This window comes from Hippopotamus amphibius, chromosome 12 (genome assembly GCF_030028045.1).
Source record: "Hippopotamus amphibius kiboko isolate mHipAmp2 chromosome 12, mHipAmp2.hap2, whole genome shotgun sequence".
In the NCBI taxonomy this organism is placed as follows: Eukaryota; Metazoa; Chordata; class Mammalia; order Artiodactyla; family Hippopotamidae; genus Hippopotamus; species Hippopotamus amphibius.
In genome coordinates, this window is record NC_080197.1 from 77,973,248 (window position 1) to 77,988,417 (window position 15,170).

Here is a 15,170-nt window from a genome sequence, read left to right on the forward strand (position 1 = left end):
CAGCATATGGGATCTTCCTGGACCGGGGATTGAACACGTGTCCCCTGCACCACCAGGGAAGTCCCAGGTCATCTCTGCAATATTAACCATAAATCCAGATGGTGCGTCTTGTTTTTTCCTGTTCCTTTTTAAGAAATACCTTGTGCTGTAGGGCTCATTACACTTAATATCTCCTTGGGTCACATGCGGAAGCTGCAGGCATTCTAAGTACACATTTGATGACCATTCTTAGAGAATCAGTGTTCCAGCCTAGTTCCTCCTCTTTGTTTAAGAAAAAGAACAAGCCCCATCTTGGGTGCGCTGATCTGAGTTTTCTTTCTGGCTTTGCTGTTTGGCTCTGTGTGATCCTGGATAACTCAGCAGATTGGGGAGGTGATTTCTCAGAAGGTGAAGTTTGTGAAGGACTGACCAGGCTCTTGTTAGAAAAGCTTGTGGCTGGATTTCTCTAGGCAACACCTGACCCTACTGAGGACCAAGAGGCAAGTGTTTGGGACGGGAAGAGGAAGGGATTGACCCAGTTCTCCCTGAATCTCCCGCCACTCAGTCCATTCCCCCTTGAGTTCACGATTCTGAGTTCCCGTGGGACGCCACACAGTGACCAAATCCAACACGGCCCCACCCTTGTGGGACTTACTATCCAGCAGGAGGACACATCCTGAACTGTCGCCTGAGCGATAGGCTTCACCAAAGGGGAAGTTGAGGCCACTTGGGAGCCTGTGACAAAGGAATCTAACCTATCCTGGGGGATCAGAGGAGGCTTCTCTAAGAAGTGACATCTAGATGTGGAGACCTGAATGAGGGGCAGGCATTAGTTAGGTGGATTCTGGATTCTGGCCAGACCCAGCTACCCCACCAGGCTCTTGGAGATGAGGGATGAGGTGTGGGTGGAGGCCCATGGATCACTTTTTATCATTAAAGCGAAAGAACCAGAATGTGTCACCCTAACTCCTGTACCTGGTCCTGGCCCTGGGGGCCAGCCTTCAGGGAGCTGAGCCAGTGCTGGGGGTGCCTGGTTGCAGAGATTTTTATACAACTTAACTAAGAATCTAGGTGCTCATTAGGCAGAGTTGTTCATTCCTGCCCCCAGGCCTTTGCTCATGCCTTGCTGCCACCCGACCTCTGACCCCTGACCCCCCACCCCCACCCCCAGAACACAAACCCGCATACCTCCTTCTACCTTCAGAGTCCTGTTTATCTGAAGTTTGGGCTGTGGAGTCAGATGACCCAGCTGAACCCTGGGGCCACCACTTGCCAGCTGTCTGACCTTGGGGAGGTTACTTAACCTCTCTGTACTTCTCCTCATCTGTCAATAGCGATAGTGATAAGTGCTACATCGCGTGATGAAATGACGTCTGTGAAGTGCTTAGGATAATGCTTCAGGAGGTGTTAGCAGGTGTTCATATCTAAGACCCCTCCTCTCTCAGGAAGTGTTCTGTAAGGAACACAACTCTCACAGCCCTGGGATCCTTAGAGGATCCAGGCTGCACTCGGAATCTGTTTTTTCCTTCTTAGTGTTTACTTGGTCAATGCCCTTCAGCCAAACAACCCCAGAAGCAGCCCTGGAGCTAAACAAGCAGGATTGTAGCAAGGGAGAGTCCAGACCAGGAGCAGTGGGGTGTCCTGGAAAGAGGGGCCTAGAAAGAGCTTATTGAGGACTTGGGGGAGCATCTGAGGAAGTGGACTTTGCCCTAGATTGAGGCTGCCAGGAAGCAGGCGAGTCTGCTATTGGGCATGTCGGTGGGTCTTATCTGTAGGAAGGGAAGACGAGCTGAGGATAAGCTGTAATTTGTAAAGAAGCAGCAGACCTCGTTGTGGCGGAGGGAAGGGTGTTTGGCACTCCGTGGATGGCACACTGACCTTGTTTTCGTCTGTGCTTAGACAAAATTATGAAGTGGCCTTGCTCTGTCTCATTTGGTCACAGTCTCCTCGTAACCTTGCCCAAGGTTGGCATCCCGTGAGCTCATGACCAATGGGAGAATAACATGGCAGTGCGGGGGCCAGGCCAGTTTCTAAATATCAGGGGCTGTTCTCTCTTTTTCTCTCTCAACCTATCAATTAACTATTTATTTGGACTAGTTTTCTTCCCCCAGGGAAGCTGTAGGTAATATAGTCAATTCAATCAACCAAACGCTAGCTGAGTATCTACATGGGCTACGTACCAGGCACTGTGCCAGGCAGGACACAGTGGTGAAAACCCTGCTTTCCTTCAAGGGAGTCAAAATCAGGCATAAGAGGAGATTTAAAGACTGTCTGTGTGTCAGTCCGTTTTGCTGGTTGAAATGCCTTCTTCAGCTTGCCTACCAGGAAGTTCTCCATCCTGTCTGGCACTCCCACACAACCAATCCCTGCGCCCATGAGGCAGGGCTAGTATCTCAGCCTGAAAGTTAGAGCTGCCAGCGCTCAGACTGTGTCTGCCCAGTAGAGTCACCCAGACCAGGTGTTCCTCACGTTCCCCGCTGCACCCCTGTGGGGTCCACACCCGGGAGGTGTAAGGGAACTTGGCATCCTCACATCTCAGTGCTGAACTGACTCCTCTCATAGTTTTCTCAAAAGGATATTTTAATTCAACAAACGGCTTAATGTTGATTCTGTTTTGTGAATGGATTTGTTATCCAGGGCGATTTTGTCTGGCTGGAGAACAGACAGCACGATGCTGGGGGTTCCTAATTACACTGGCATCTGGGCGGTGAGACGCTGTTGAGAGTGAGAGCAGCAGGGCAGCAGGCACTAGAGGGCAGCCTCTCACCCCAGAACCCGCAAGTCCACAAGGTCAGGAGCTGAGCTCCTGCTGCTAAACTTTAGAGGACTGGGTGGAAGCCCCCTCCAGAAGGCACCTTGTCTCTTCCTCTGCCTTGAGGCGGGACAGCCCCTGGTCAAGTCCACCTGGGTCTGTATTCAGCCCTTTTGTAATAATTGCTGGGAAAAGCAGGCCCCTTTCCAACAGGAACCTCTTCAAATGCTTTAGTATCTGGGCTGTCTGAAAGCGCTTCCCAGATAACCTTTTCCCATACTATCATTTCATCCTATTTTCTTTCCTTTTCTCTCATGAAATTTTATAAGCAAATAATTCGGGGGTACTTTTTGAGTCCTTAAACACAAAGGTAGTTGCTCGTCAAACCTTCCCTCTTCAGGCATCAAATGAAGTAAAATCACAATCTCTAATCCTCTAACTTCCTTCTTGACATACTCTCCAGCTCTTTATCTCCCCCTGAGGCTCCCTCCAGGGATGCTCTAGATCATTCTTAAGTTACGGAGCCCCAAAGTTTCACCATCATCCTTGACACAGGTAAGAGACTCACCTTCCTACAATTGTAAAGTCAGCACCTCGGAACACTCTGCATATGCTATGCTCTTTACCAAATGTGTGTCCAAAAGTTGGGCCATAAACTTCGCTTAAAATGGGAATCTACAACACATCAACACACATTTCTGAAATGCTTCTCTCAACGTCCGAGGAATTGAACTTGGTGCACTGCATATTTTTTAAAAGGTAGAATTTCATACTGTTCCTGTGAAGCTGAGGTGGGGTCAGGTAGTAATCTGCCACCGCGAGGACAGGAAGAGCTGCCTCTGAGGTCATGTGTCAGTGTCAGAGCTGGCAGAGACCCCAGCCACAGGCTCTGTGATCACCGGGCCAGTGATCTGTCTTTAGTATAACTTTGTTGTCATGTGACTATAGGTATCTGGTCTGGGCACGGATATCCTCCTTTTAAAAAATATATGTATTATAAGATCAACATTTAAAAAATATGTCATGGTTTAGCATTTGCTGTTTGCAAAGCAACGTGCTGTCATGAAGAACATAAGTTTCAGAGTCAGACCACCTGTGTTACAGACCCGGCTCAGCCACTTTCTAGCCATGTGGCCCAGGAGAAGTCACCCAGCTTCTCTGAGCTGCTGTTTCCTTGTATTTTAACGCTGCTGTGAGAATTACCCGAGACTGGGGGTATGAAAGGACTTGGCAGTGTCTGGCATATAGTGGCTGCTCCACACTTAAATATAATTGTGTCACTGGCTGAGCTCTTCCCAGAGGAGGGCACCTATCAGGCCAAGGTAGTGGCCCAGAAGGTCTGGGAGAAGAGAAACTGGAGAGTGAGTGTCAGATCTCAACACAGGCCTTCGCCTCTCAAGGAGCATAAGAACACGAGATGCAGGAGAGGAAAACCAAGACAGAGACAGGCCAAGCAGCATGAGTAAGAATCGATCTATGATCTAGATTCCATCCCCTGGCTTCCAGATGGCCCTGGTGGGCTGGGGGCAGAGCAGGTTGTGGATAAGGGTGGCAGGATTTTGGATATTCCTTCCAGCCTGAGGACTCTGTTGAGAAGCCTTCTACATTTTCATCATCAATAATAACAACAATAGCCCCTAATTCTTTGGCTCTTCCTAGATTACCATAGCCTGTGGTCAAGAACCTGCCATCACCGACTGTCAGGTCCCCAGGGCCACGTTGTAATTTTTCTTCTCTTTTTTTCTGGCTCATTGCCTTAAATATGTGCATGGGTGTTTGTTGGTTTTACAGTTACTTCATTAACCCGAATCTCGAATCTCATCCTGGCTCTTCCCCCACTTTGTCAAGTCATTTCCTCCCCCTGGGCCTCAGCTCCACATCTGTAAAATGAGGGGTGGTCTAAGGCCCCTTCTGGCTCTCGTCTTCTGTAATACACAGCTCTCACTCTCTCAAAGCTGCCAAAAGGAAAAACAAGGTCACTTCTGCAATGCAATTTATGTTCACAGTTCTCCAGCTTCGCATCAGACTTAGACCATGAAAAGGAGGGTAGACAATGCTAAATAATAAGCAAAATATACTAAAGTAAAGGATGAAGTAGCAGAGATTGAGGGTATTTTCAGTGTAGTTTTTTTTTTTTTGATATTTGCTATATTGCCAGTGCTGTACAATACATCCCTATAGCTAGTGTATTTTATTTTATTTTATTTTATTTTATTTTATTTTTTATTTTATTTTATTTTATTTGGCTGTGCTGGGTCTTAGTTGCAGCACACATGATCTTCATTGCGGCATGCAGGATCTTTAGTTGCAGCATGGCAAACCCTTAGCTGCAGCATGCATATGGGATCTAGTTCCCTGACCAGGGATTGAACCTGGGCCCCCTGCATTGGGAGCATGGAGTCTTATCCCCTGGACCGCCAGGAAAGTCCCTAGCCAGAGGTGTTTGAGAGAAAGTGGACCCTCTTGCCAGATGATCTTTGAGAGTCTGGTCCATTGTAATAAGAGGAATGATAACATAGGAGGTGTTCCCTGCTGTCACCCAGGTTGTATGACATCCACAGGCAGGGGACATCCTTATAGGAGATTTAGATTTTGAGGAGTTCCCCCAGATATCTGGGGCCATGCAGCATAAAGTAATTGGCACAACTCTGCATGGTAAATCCCCACCTAAAGCAGAGAGAATACAATGGCCTCACAGGAGTGGCTGGCTGACTTCATGCCTTAGTCTTCTGTGTGAGAAAGCAAATTGCAGGGGGATGACATGGGGGGGTCATCTTGAGTAAACTCGAATGCACATGCAAAGTTAGAGGACTCAAAAATAAATGCTCTTAATTGTAATAACAATTCACGCATCACAACCCTTTGGAATGTTTGCCGCTGAAATCTGCTAATCTAGGACTGAAAAATGGTATTTGCGTTGTTTAGCATGTGGCCAGCTCCACAGATGTATTGTTCATTTACCTGCCAGTGGCGCAGTGTGCACTTTGGAACCCAGGGAGGATAAAATCTGTTTACCATTTGCACTAACATGACAATAAGAAAGCTTCAAAAGAATATGGCAACACGGCGCGGGGGTTATTGCGATAGCATTTGGCAAACTTGAATAAAATATTTTGGCTGGAAATAATGAAACCAAAGTAACCACTCATTAACCTTTAATTCACTCTCATTTCCTAAAGAAAAAGAAAAGTAGGAACTAGGAGTTTTGGTAATGTGAGGTTTCAGTTATGAAAACTATCAAATGAATTCTTGAAATTGGAAAATATTAATTGTTGCTTTAGTCGGTAAACATCACAACAAGCTCCTACTATAGAGCACAGACAACTATATTCAATATCCTATGGTAAACCATAATGGAAAAGAATATATAAACAAAGAAGATATATATGTATAGCTGAATCACTTTGCTGTACGGTGGTAATTAACACAACATTGTAAATCAACTATACTTCAATAAAAAATAATTTTAAAAAGAACCCACAAAACATTGATTGACTATCCACTGTGTGCCAGGAATAGCCATTCACATACCAGACCTGGTGATAGGACCGACTTCAAAGATGAACAACGTATGGTCCTCGCCTTCTAGGAGCTCTTGGCCTAGGGAAGAAACACACAGGTCAACAAATAAATGGTAATTCCCTGTGATAAGTGTTGATCAGAGAGATGAAATCGCGTGTCCTGGGAAATACAAAGGGGTCAGATGTTCCTGGAGAGCAGGACAGGTTTAACCTAAGGTTAAGGCCACTTTCCACGTCAGTCTTGAAGGAAGATACAGGTGACAAAGTGAGAAAGGACAGTCTGATCCAGGCAGAAATGAGTGTGGGCTAATGTGTGGGGCTGGAAGCGGGGGTGCGGGGGTGGGGAGGTGCGTTTGGTGGTCTGTGTCCGAGGAATAGTGAGCAGGAGTGACAGCCACATGTGCTTGTTCGGGAAGTAGAGAGTGGAGCAACCGCATCTGGGGAGGTACTGCTGGAGGGATGGCTCCAGCCTGGTTGGGAGGGGCTTTGTGTTCTAAGCAAAGGAGTTGGATTTTATCTGGGGAACTGAGCAAAGTTCTTAGGAAGCTGAGGCACAGTCTTCGAGACTGCGTAAGTAGAGATGTCATGGGTGGAGGTTAAGAATACAGAACACAGAGCATCACTGCAGAGTGCAGTCGACATTCACCTTTTATTTACCTGGTGCTGCTCCCATCTCCTGGGAACAGCAGACACACCTGGACGCACTTGTTCTCACCTGGCCCAACTTGAATATGTGTGAGCCTGACGAGAGTTACCTTTTTAATGTTTTAATTTAATTTTAAAAATAATAAAAAATTTAATAAAAAGGCATCTTCTGAGCTATAATGATTGTTCTAAGGGTGGATACCAGATACAAGCTATCAATAGTTTAATCATATCATTTTATTTTCTCCACCCTGTCCAGAGTGTTTGACCAACATATGGGAATTTGACCCAATCTGAGACCTTCCCTGATAATTCTGAATTTTGAATTGTCACTAGGGGAAAGGGCTTTTTTTTTCTGATGGTGAAACTCTCGAGTTGCAAATCTAGAGATGCTAATGGTTATGATTCTATTATTTGGAAAAAGCTCATCTTCAGTAGAAAAAAAAATTAAAACTAACATATGGAGAGAAGCAAATGTGAGTGACAGAAGAAAGGAAGTTCTGGTGGCCTTTCAGCCCCTGGTTCCAGGCACCCCTGAAGCTACTTTCATCCCTGCTCGTCCTACAGTTATGTCAACATGAAGTGATAAATTACCCTCTTTGCCTTAGGTTGTTACTGTTGGGTTTCTGACACTTGTAACCGAGAGTCCTGACTAATGAAGACAGGAAGATAATTAAGTCTGCTCTTGATCCATGGCAGTTTAAAAGACTCTTCTATAGGTGGTAATGGACCTCAAGGGGAAGATCAGGACCAGAGATAGAGATTTGAAGGTCATATTTGGATTAGTGGTTGTCTGAGCCATGGAAGCGAATGAGCTCACCTAAGCTGAGTGTAGGAAGTGACTCGAGGCCGAGGAGGCACCTTGAATGCCAGCATCCAAGGGCACAGGGGAGGAGGAGGAGGACCAGCTGTCTCACACTCAGGCCTTTTCTGATTTTACCCAGCTCTTCTGCTGTCGTGGCCCTCTGTGGGAAGAGGAGGGGATCACCTGCTTTCTCTCTCTCTCTTTTAACTGCCCTAGGCCACATCTTTTGAAATCTGCCCCCTATAGCTTGTAGGCATCAGAGTAATTCTAATTCTTCTCCCCCAAAATGCTCTTCCTTATGTTTGAAATCTGTGATCTCATTACTTAGGTATTCTTCTTCAGGGTTAAATCTCTCACTTCTTTTGGCCACTACTCATCTGGTAATGATCAGATTTTACTGAACCCTTCTCGTCTTTTTCATCAATGTTCGTTCTGCAGATACCTTTGATTTTGATGTGCTCATGAGAGGAGGTGAGCTTGGAGTCCTTCTACTCCAGGTCTTAGCTGCTCTCTCTCTGAACTCTTCTAAATGTTTGTCCATGTTGCTTGTGAAGGGTGGTGTCTGAAACAGATAATATTTCCAATGTAATGTGCCCAGCACAGAATACAGTGTAACAGATGCCTCCCTGATCTGAATACCGTGCTGGTTGCACTGTTGGCAAATACTGCACTTGTGAACAACCAAAAGATCCTAGGGCTTTCTTTCTTTCTAGAAATTGCTGGGAAACTAGGCAATTAGAATCTATAGTTGTGACTGTGTTTGAGCCTAAATAAAGGCCTTTACATTTTTCTCTGTTAAATTATTTTTAATGTACAAGGATGATCATTGTAACATTATTTTTTTTTTAAGGTTAAATTGTTTATTTGGGATTTTTCTTGTTTCTTTAGGTAGGATTGTATTGCTATAAACTTCCCTCTTAGAACTGCCTTTGCTGCATCCCATAGGATTTGGATCATTGTGTTTTCATTGTCATTTGTCTCTAGGTATTTTTTGATTTCCTCTTTGATTACTTCAGTGATCTGTTGCTTATTTAGTAGCACAGTGTTTAGCCTCCATGTGTTTGTGTTTTTTACAGTTTTTTTCCTGTAATTGATTTCTAATGTCATAGCGTTGTGGGCAGAAAACATGCTTGACACGATTTCAATTTCCTTGAATTTACCAAGGCTTGATTTATGACCCAAAATGTGATCTATCCTGGAGAATGTTCCATGTGCCCTGGAGAGGAATGTGTAATCTGCTCTTTTGGGATGTAATGTCCTATAGCTATCTATTAAATCAAGCTGATTTATTGTGTCATTTAAAGCTTCTGTTTCCTTATTAATTTTCTGTGTGGATGATCTGTCCATTGGTGTAAGCGGGGTGTTAAAGTCCCCCACTATGATTGTGTTCCTGTCGATTTCCTCTTTCATGGTTGTTAGCATTTGCCTTATGTATTGAGGTGTTCCTATATTGGGTGCATATATATTTATAATTGTTATCTCCTCTTCTTGGATGGATCCCTTGATCTTTATGTAGTGTCCTTTCTTGTCTCTTGTAACATTTTTTATTTTAAAGTCTATTTTATCTGATATGAGTATTGCTACTCCATCTTTCTTTTGATTTCCATTTGCATGGAATATCTTTTTCCATCCCCTCACTTTCAGTCTGTATGTGTGCCTAGGTCTGAAGTGGGTCTCTTCAAGACAGCATATATATGGGTCTTGTTTTTGTATCCATTCAGCCAGTCTGGGTCTTTTGGTTGGTGCATTTAGTCCATTTACATTCAAGGTAATTATCTATATGTATGTTCCTATTACCATGTTCTTAATTGTTTTGTTTTTGTTTCTGTAGGTCCTTTTCTTCTCTTATGTTTCCTGCTTAGAGAAGTTCCTTTAGCATTTGTTGTAGGGCTGGTTTGGTGGTGCTGAATTCTCTTTGCCGTTGCTTGTCTTTAAAGCTTTTGATTTCTCCATCGAATCTGAATGAGGTCCTTGCTGGGTAGAGTATTCTTGGTTGCAGGTTCTTTCCTTTCATCACTTTAAATATATCATGCCACTCCCTTCTGGCTTGCAGAGTTTCTGCTGAGAAATCAGCTGTTAACCTGATGGGAGTTCCCTTGTATATTATTTGTCGTTTTTCCCTTGTTGCTTTTAACAAATTTTCTCTGTCTTCAATTTTTGTCAATTTGACTACTATATATCTTGGTGTGTTTCTCCTTGGGTTTATCCTGCCTGGGACTCTCTGCACTTCCTGGACTTGGGTAGCTATTTCCTTTCCCATGATAGGGAAGTTTTCAACTATAATCTCTTCCAGTATTTTCTCGTGTCCCTTCTCTCTCTCTTCTCCTTCTGGGACCCGTATAATGCGAATGTTGGTGCGTTTAACATTGTCCCAGAGGTCTCTTAGGCTGTCTTCAGTTCTTTTCATTCTTTTTTCTTTATTCTTTTCTGCATCAGTGATTATCACCATTCTGTCTTCCAGCTCACTTATTCACCCTTCTGCCTCAGTTAATCTGCTATTGGTTCCTTCTAGTGTATTTTTCATTTCAGTTATTGTGTTGCATATCTCTGTTTGTTTGTCCTTTAATTCTTCTAGGTCTTTGGTAAACTTTTCCATCTTTGCATCCAGTCTTTTTTCAAAGTCCTGGATCATCTTCCCCATCATTATTCTGAATTCTTTTTCTGGAAGAGTGCCCATCTTCTCTTCCTTTAGTTGTCTTTCTGGTGTTTTATCTTGTCCCTTCATCTGGTACAAAGTCTTTTGCCTTTTCATTTTCTCTGTCTTTCTGTGGTTGGTTTTCAGTTCCACAAGATAAAATACTGCTGATACTGCTTGATTCTGCTGTCTGCCCTCTTGTGGAGGAAGCTGTCTAGGAGGCTCATGGGTGCTTCCTGATGGGAGGAACGTCTCATTGTGGCTTCTCCTTTGTCTCTGGATGTGGGATGGTTTTCTTTGGTGAGTTCCAGTGTCTTTCTGTCGATGATTGTTCAGCAGTTAGTTGTAATTCCGGTGCTCTTACAAGAGGGAGTGAGCGCATGTTCTCCTACTCCGCCATCTTGATTCTTCCTCCCACAGTGCTATATTTTAAATAGATAACTAACATTATAGCACAGGGAACCCTGCTCAGTATTCTGTAACAAGCTGGAAACCGGTAGAACTGGAATCAGGTGTGTCAGATTCTAAATCGCAAGCACTTTCTGCTCAGTGTGCTGCCTCCTGGGGCTGATGATGCTGTGTCTCTCCTGGACCAGTGTTCAAGTGACATCATCATTTCTTAGGGTTAGGACGTTATCCCGTTATCCAGTCCCTGCTGGTGTTGGAGGGTTGCCTGCAGAGGTGGGGGGCAGCTGTGGCTCACCAAGGAGGCAGGGGCACTGGCAGCAGGGGTTCTGTAACATTATTTTTAAGATCAAATACAAGCACACCTTGTTTTACCACATTTCACAGATTATGTTTTTGTTTTGTTTTGTTTTACAAATTGAAGCTTTGTGGCCATCCTGGTCAAGCAGGTCTATCAGTGCCAGGCCATTTTTCCAACAGCATTTGATCATTTCTTGTCTCTGTGTCACATTTTGGTAATTCTCACAATATTTCAGACTTTTTCATTGTGGTCTTTTTTTTTGCTTGTTTGTTTTTTGGCTGCGTTAGGTCTTTGTTACTGTGGGCAGGCTTTCTCTAGTTGTGGTGAGGAGGGGCTATTCTTGGTTGCGGTGCACAGGCTCTAGGCATGCGGGCTTCAGTAGTTGTGGCACGTGGGCTCAGTAGTTGTGATGCACGGGCTTAGTTGCTCTGCGGCATGTGGGATCTTCCCGGACCAGGGCTCAAACCCATGTCCCCAGCCTTGGCAGGTGGATTCTTACCCACTGCGCCCGCAGGGAAGCCTCGACTTTTTCATTGTTATTGTGTACCTTATGGTGATCTTTGATGTTACTATTGCAAAAAGGCTACAGTTCACAAAAAATTCACATGATGTGCTTTATTGCGATATTTGCTTTATTGCTGTGGTCTGGAACCAGACCCGAAATATCCCCGAGGTCTGCCTGTAATTAGAAACAACATGCCTGGTCAAAACAGGAGAATGATAAATATATTACAGAACATACGAAAGATGGAATATCATGTGTCTGTCAAATGGTCTTTCTGAAGGAGGTAATAAATGGATTAAAAAAAAAAACTGCTAGTACCACCTCAAATTAGTTAGGATCAAATTAAAATATGATAATGATTTATCTCCTTATTCTTCATTTTACCACCTGCCTCTCCCTAAGGATGTGACTGTCTGGATGGAAAGCAGACATCCTTCGTCCCCTAAAACTGCAATTTTAGATTGCACTTCTGTGGGTTTTAATAGTGATGTCATGGCCTCCAGGGTGCACCATAGTCTATTTATTGTCTTTGGGAGAAAATTGCTAACTACCCTGCCGCTGCCTGCCTCCAACAGCTTGCCCGTGGCCAAAGGCAATTGCACTGTCCTCCATGTCACTAAATTCCTGCAGAAACTCGTTTGCCATGAAAATGAAGGACCATGTCTGCATCCTGTTTTCTCAGTCATTCCAAATGGGCAATTGTGTCTCAAGAGGAACTTCCTAACTGTCTCCAGTCCCCCTAAAGGGTTATGATGCAGAAGATGGTGCCCAGATGCTCTCCATCCTCTCTGAGGACAGACCAGAGGGGCCAGATTGAAACTATAGAATGAGATGTTTCCGGAGACATCAAGAAGAATTGCCTTTGTAGATTTATTTTATTTTTAAAATTAATTTTTATTGGAGTATAGTTGATTTACAGTGCTGTGTTAGTTTCTGCTGTATAGCAAAGTGAATCAGTTATACATATATCCATATATCCACTCTGTTTTAGATTCTGTCCCACGTAGGTCATTACAGATTATTCAGTTGAGTTCCCTGTGCTATCCAGTAGGTCCTTATTCCTGTCGTGGTTTTAAAACACAGAATTGGTGACCGAGGGCAGCAGTGGAATTCCTTGCCTTGAGGAAGTTTAACAACAGGAAAGACAGGCAGCTGGACTGGGCAGCCTGCCAGGGAAGGTGACGTAGAGAAGTCCTGCCTCGTGGATGGCCCTCCAGGCAGACACGTGCTTGTCCTTAGAGCTGCTCTCATGGCTGATCACAAGGTGGGCTCATGCCTCCTCCCCTCCCCCCGCCCCAGGCTCTAACAACGTGTTGGGCAAGGAGACTGTCTGGCGAGGCCCCTTGGACATAGTAGACACTCACGAAAGGTTTGGGAAGGAATGAATCGGTGCAGATGAAACGTGTCTTCGGAATTCCCCAATTCCTCACCTTCTCTTTCACCTCTTTCTCCTTTCAGCATCCTTCCCAGCTCAGGTGAGCTCCCAGACCTCCTCCCAGCTCAGGTGAGCTTCCCAAAGCTCGGAAATTTTACTAGTCTGAGTTTGCTTGGGTTATCACGACACGCTTTCACCTTTCTTGGCAAACACAGATCTTATAAGTCACACCGGAATGTGAATTCCCTAACAGAATAATAGCTGCAGAATAACATACATTATTTCAATGAGACCTCGCAATGCTACAGACTGGCATCATCATCATCATCCCAATTTTACGAATAAGCAAACAAAACTCAGAGAGGTTGTGACATGTCCCAGGTCCAGTAACGAACAGGGATGTAAACGCACATCTGTCTGACTCCAAAGCCCAGCACTTAAACATAAGGCCAGGTGAGTTCTCTCACCCAAGAATAGACAACATTACGTAAGCGTATTACCTAAGTATATGTATACGTATGCCTATATCAGTATATCTATCAAGGAGGAAAAGCCCAGAGACATTAATCTCTTTGATGAGTCTCCTATGACAGGTAGCAAGTCCTGTTCACCCAGGTGAGGGATACATAAATTGAATCATATGAGGAACTAAATCCCCACCTATATTGGAGATGAGTCCTGGTATCTGGCTGCCCAAGCCTAGCGAGCCCCAACCTGCTCCTGCTCAGCCTGTAAAGAGCAGGCAGGTCCCCAGCTGTCTACCAGGATGGGGGTCGCCGGATGCCCGCAGCTCTAGGGCTGCTTGGGGCCCTGATACTTGAGTATGTGCTACTGCCTGGCCAGCGTGGGCTTCAGCATTGCGTCCACCCACAGCATCCGTTTCCATCACCTCCAATCTGGCATCTGAACCACGGGAAGCAGGATCTCTGTCAACAGCCCAATTTGATGGTTTTTATGTTTCTCTTCTTCAGTTGATTTGTTCTCATTTGGGGTCACTAATCCGCTGAGGGGAACTGAGGATCAGACGCAGGTCACAGAGGACCAAAGCTGTGATGGGTTTAGCTGCTACATCAGAAATAGCAAATACTGAAATTCGGTGCATGTTACCCGCAGGCCTTTGCCTTGCGTTCTCCCAGTGAATTTCTTACTTTTTGATCAATTATGTTGGTCTTCTGAGACTCCTTTTTTAGAAAGTTATAAATTTCCTCCTTGCCATTATAGTGTAATTCACCAGGAAAGTATGATTTAATTTGCACACAATTTTCTTGGATTGAATAAATCAGCCTAAAGCAATGGTCTACGAAGGTTTGTTATCCCATCACCAGAGAAGATGGGCCAATTATCTAAAGGTGGTCCAATTATATAAAGGGCAGGGACTGGCCCTTTCTAAGGTGGGGGCTGAAGGGGAAGCAGGGGTTTATTTTCAGTGGCACTTGTCTTGGTTTCCAAAAACTGTCATCCTCTGTGCTGAAGCGGCGACAGGGCAGGGGGAGCTGGGATTTGGGGTCCCCACTTTGAAATGGTAATGAGCTCTGGGAATACGCCCACTAGACTGTGCACGTCTCTGTGGGTGAAGCCTATGCAATACATTTGTATCCAGAGCAGCACAGCACAGTGATTAGCAGTATAGCCTCTGAAGCCAGGCAGCCTGGGTTCAAATCCAGCCAGGAGCACTCGCAGGCTGGGTGGCCCCTCTGTGCTTCAGCTGCCCCATCTAAAGCAGCACCTGTCTCCCAGGGCCACTGCGATGGCTGGATGGGTCAGTACACCTCAGTGTTAGGACACAGCCTGGACTGGAGTAGGTACCTTACATCTAATGCTCCTGGTGCCTCCGGGGCTGAAACAAGCCTGGAACGAACAGCAGCAACGTTCCACGGCTCATCTGGCTTAATCGCTGCAGGTATCCTTACCCCTGGATTAGAAAGGTAGGAACACATCTCTGGAAAGAAAAAACTGGAGTGACTGACTAGGAGGGGAGTGAAATATCTTTCTTTGGAGTTCTCGTAACAATCCTGACTCTCCTGGGTCGGGGGGCCTGGGGTGTAGTCCTGAGCATTTACCAGGAACCAGGGTTGGGGAGAAAGCAGCTTGGGAACTCTTCAAAAAAGAAAGGGTGAAATTGAGTTATTTCTGGTGAGGTAGATGGACCTAGAGTCTGTCATACAGAGTGAAGTAAGTCAGAAGGAAAAACAAATGCCGTATGCTAATGCATATATATGGAATTTTAAAAAATGGTACTGATGAACT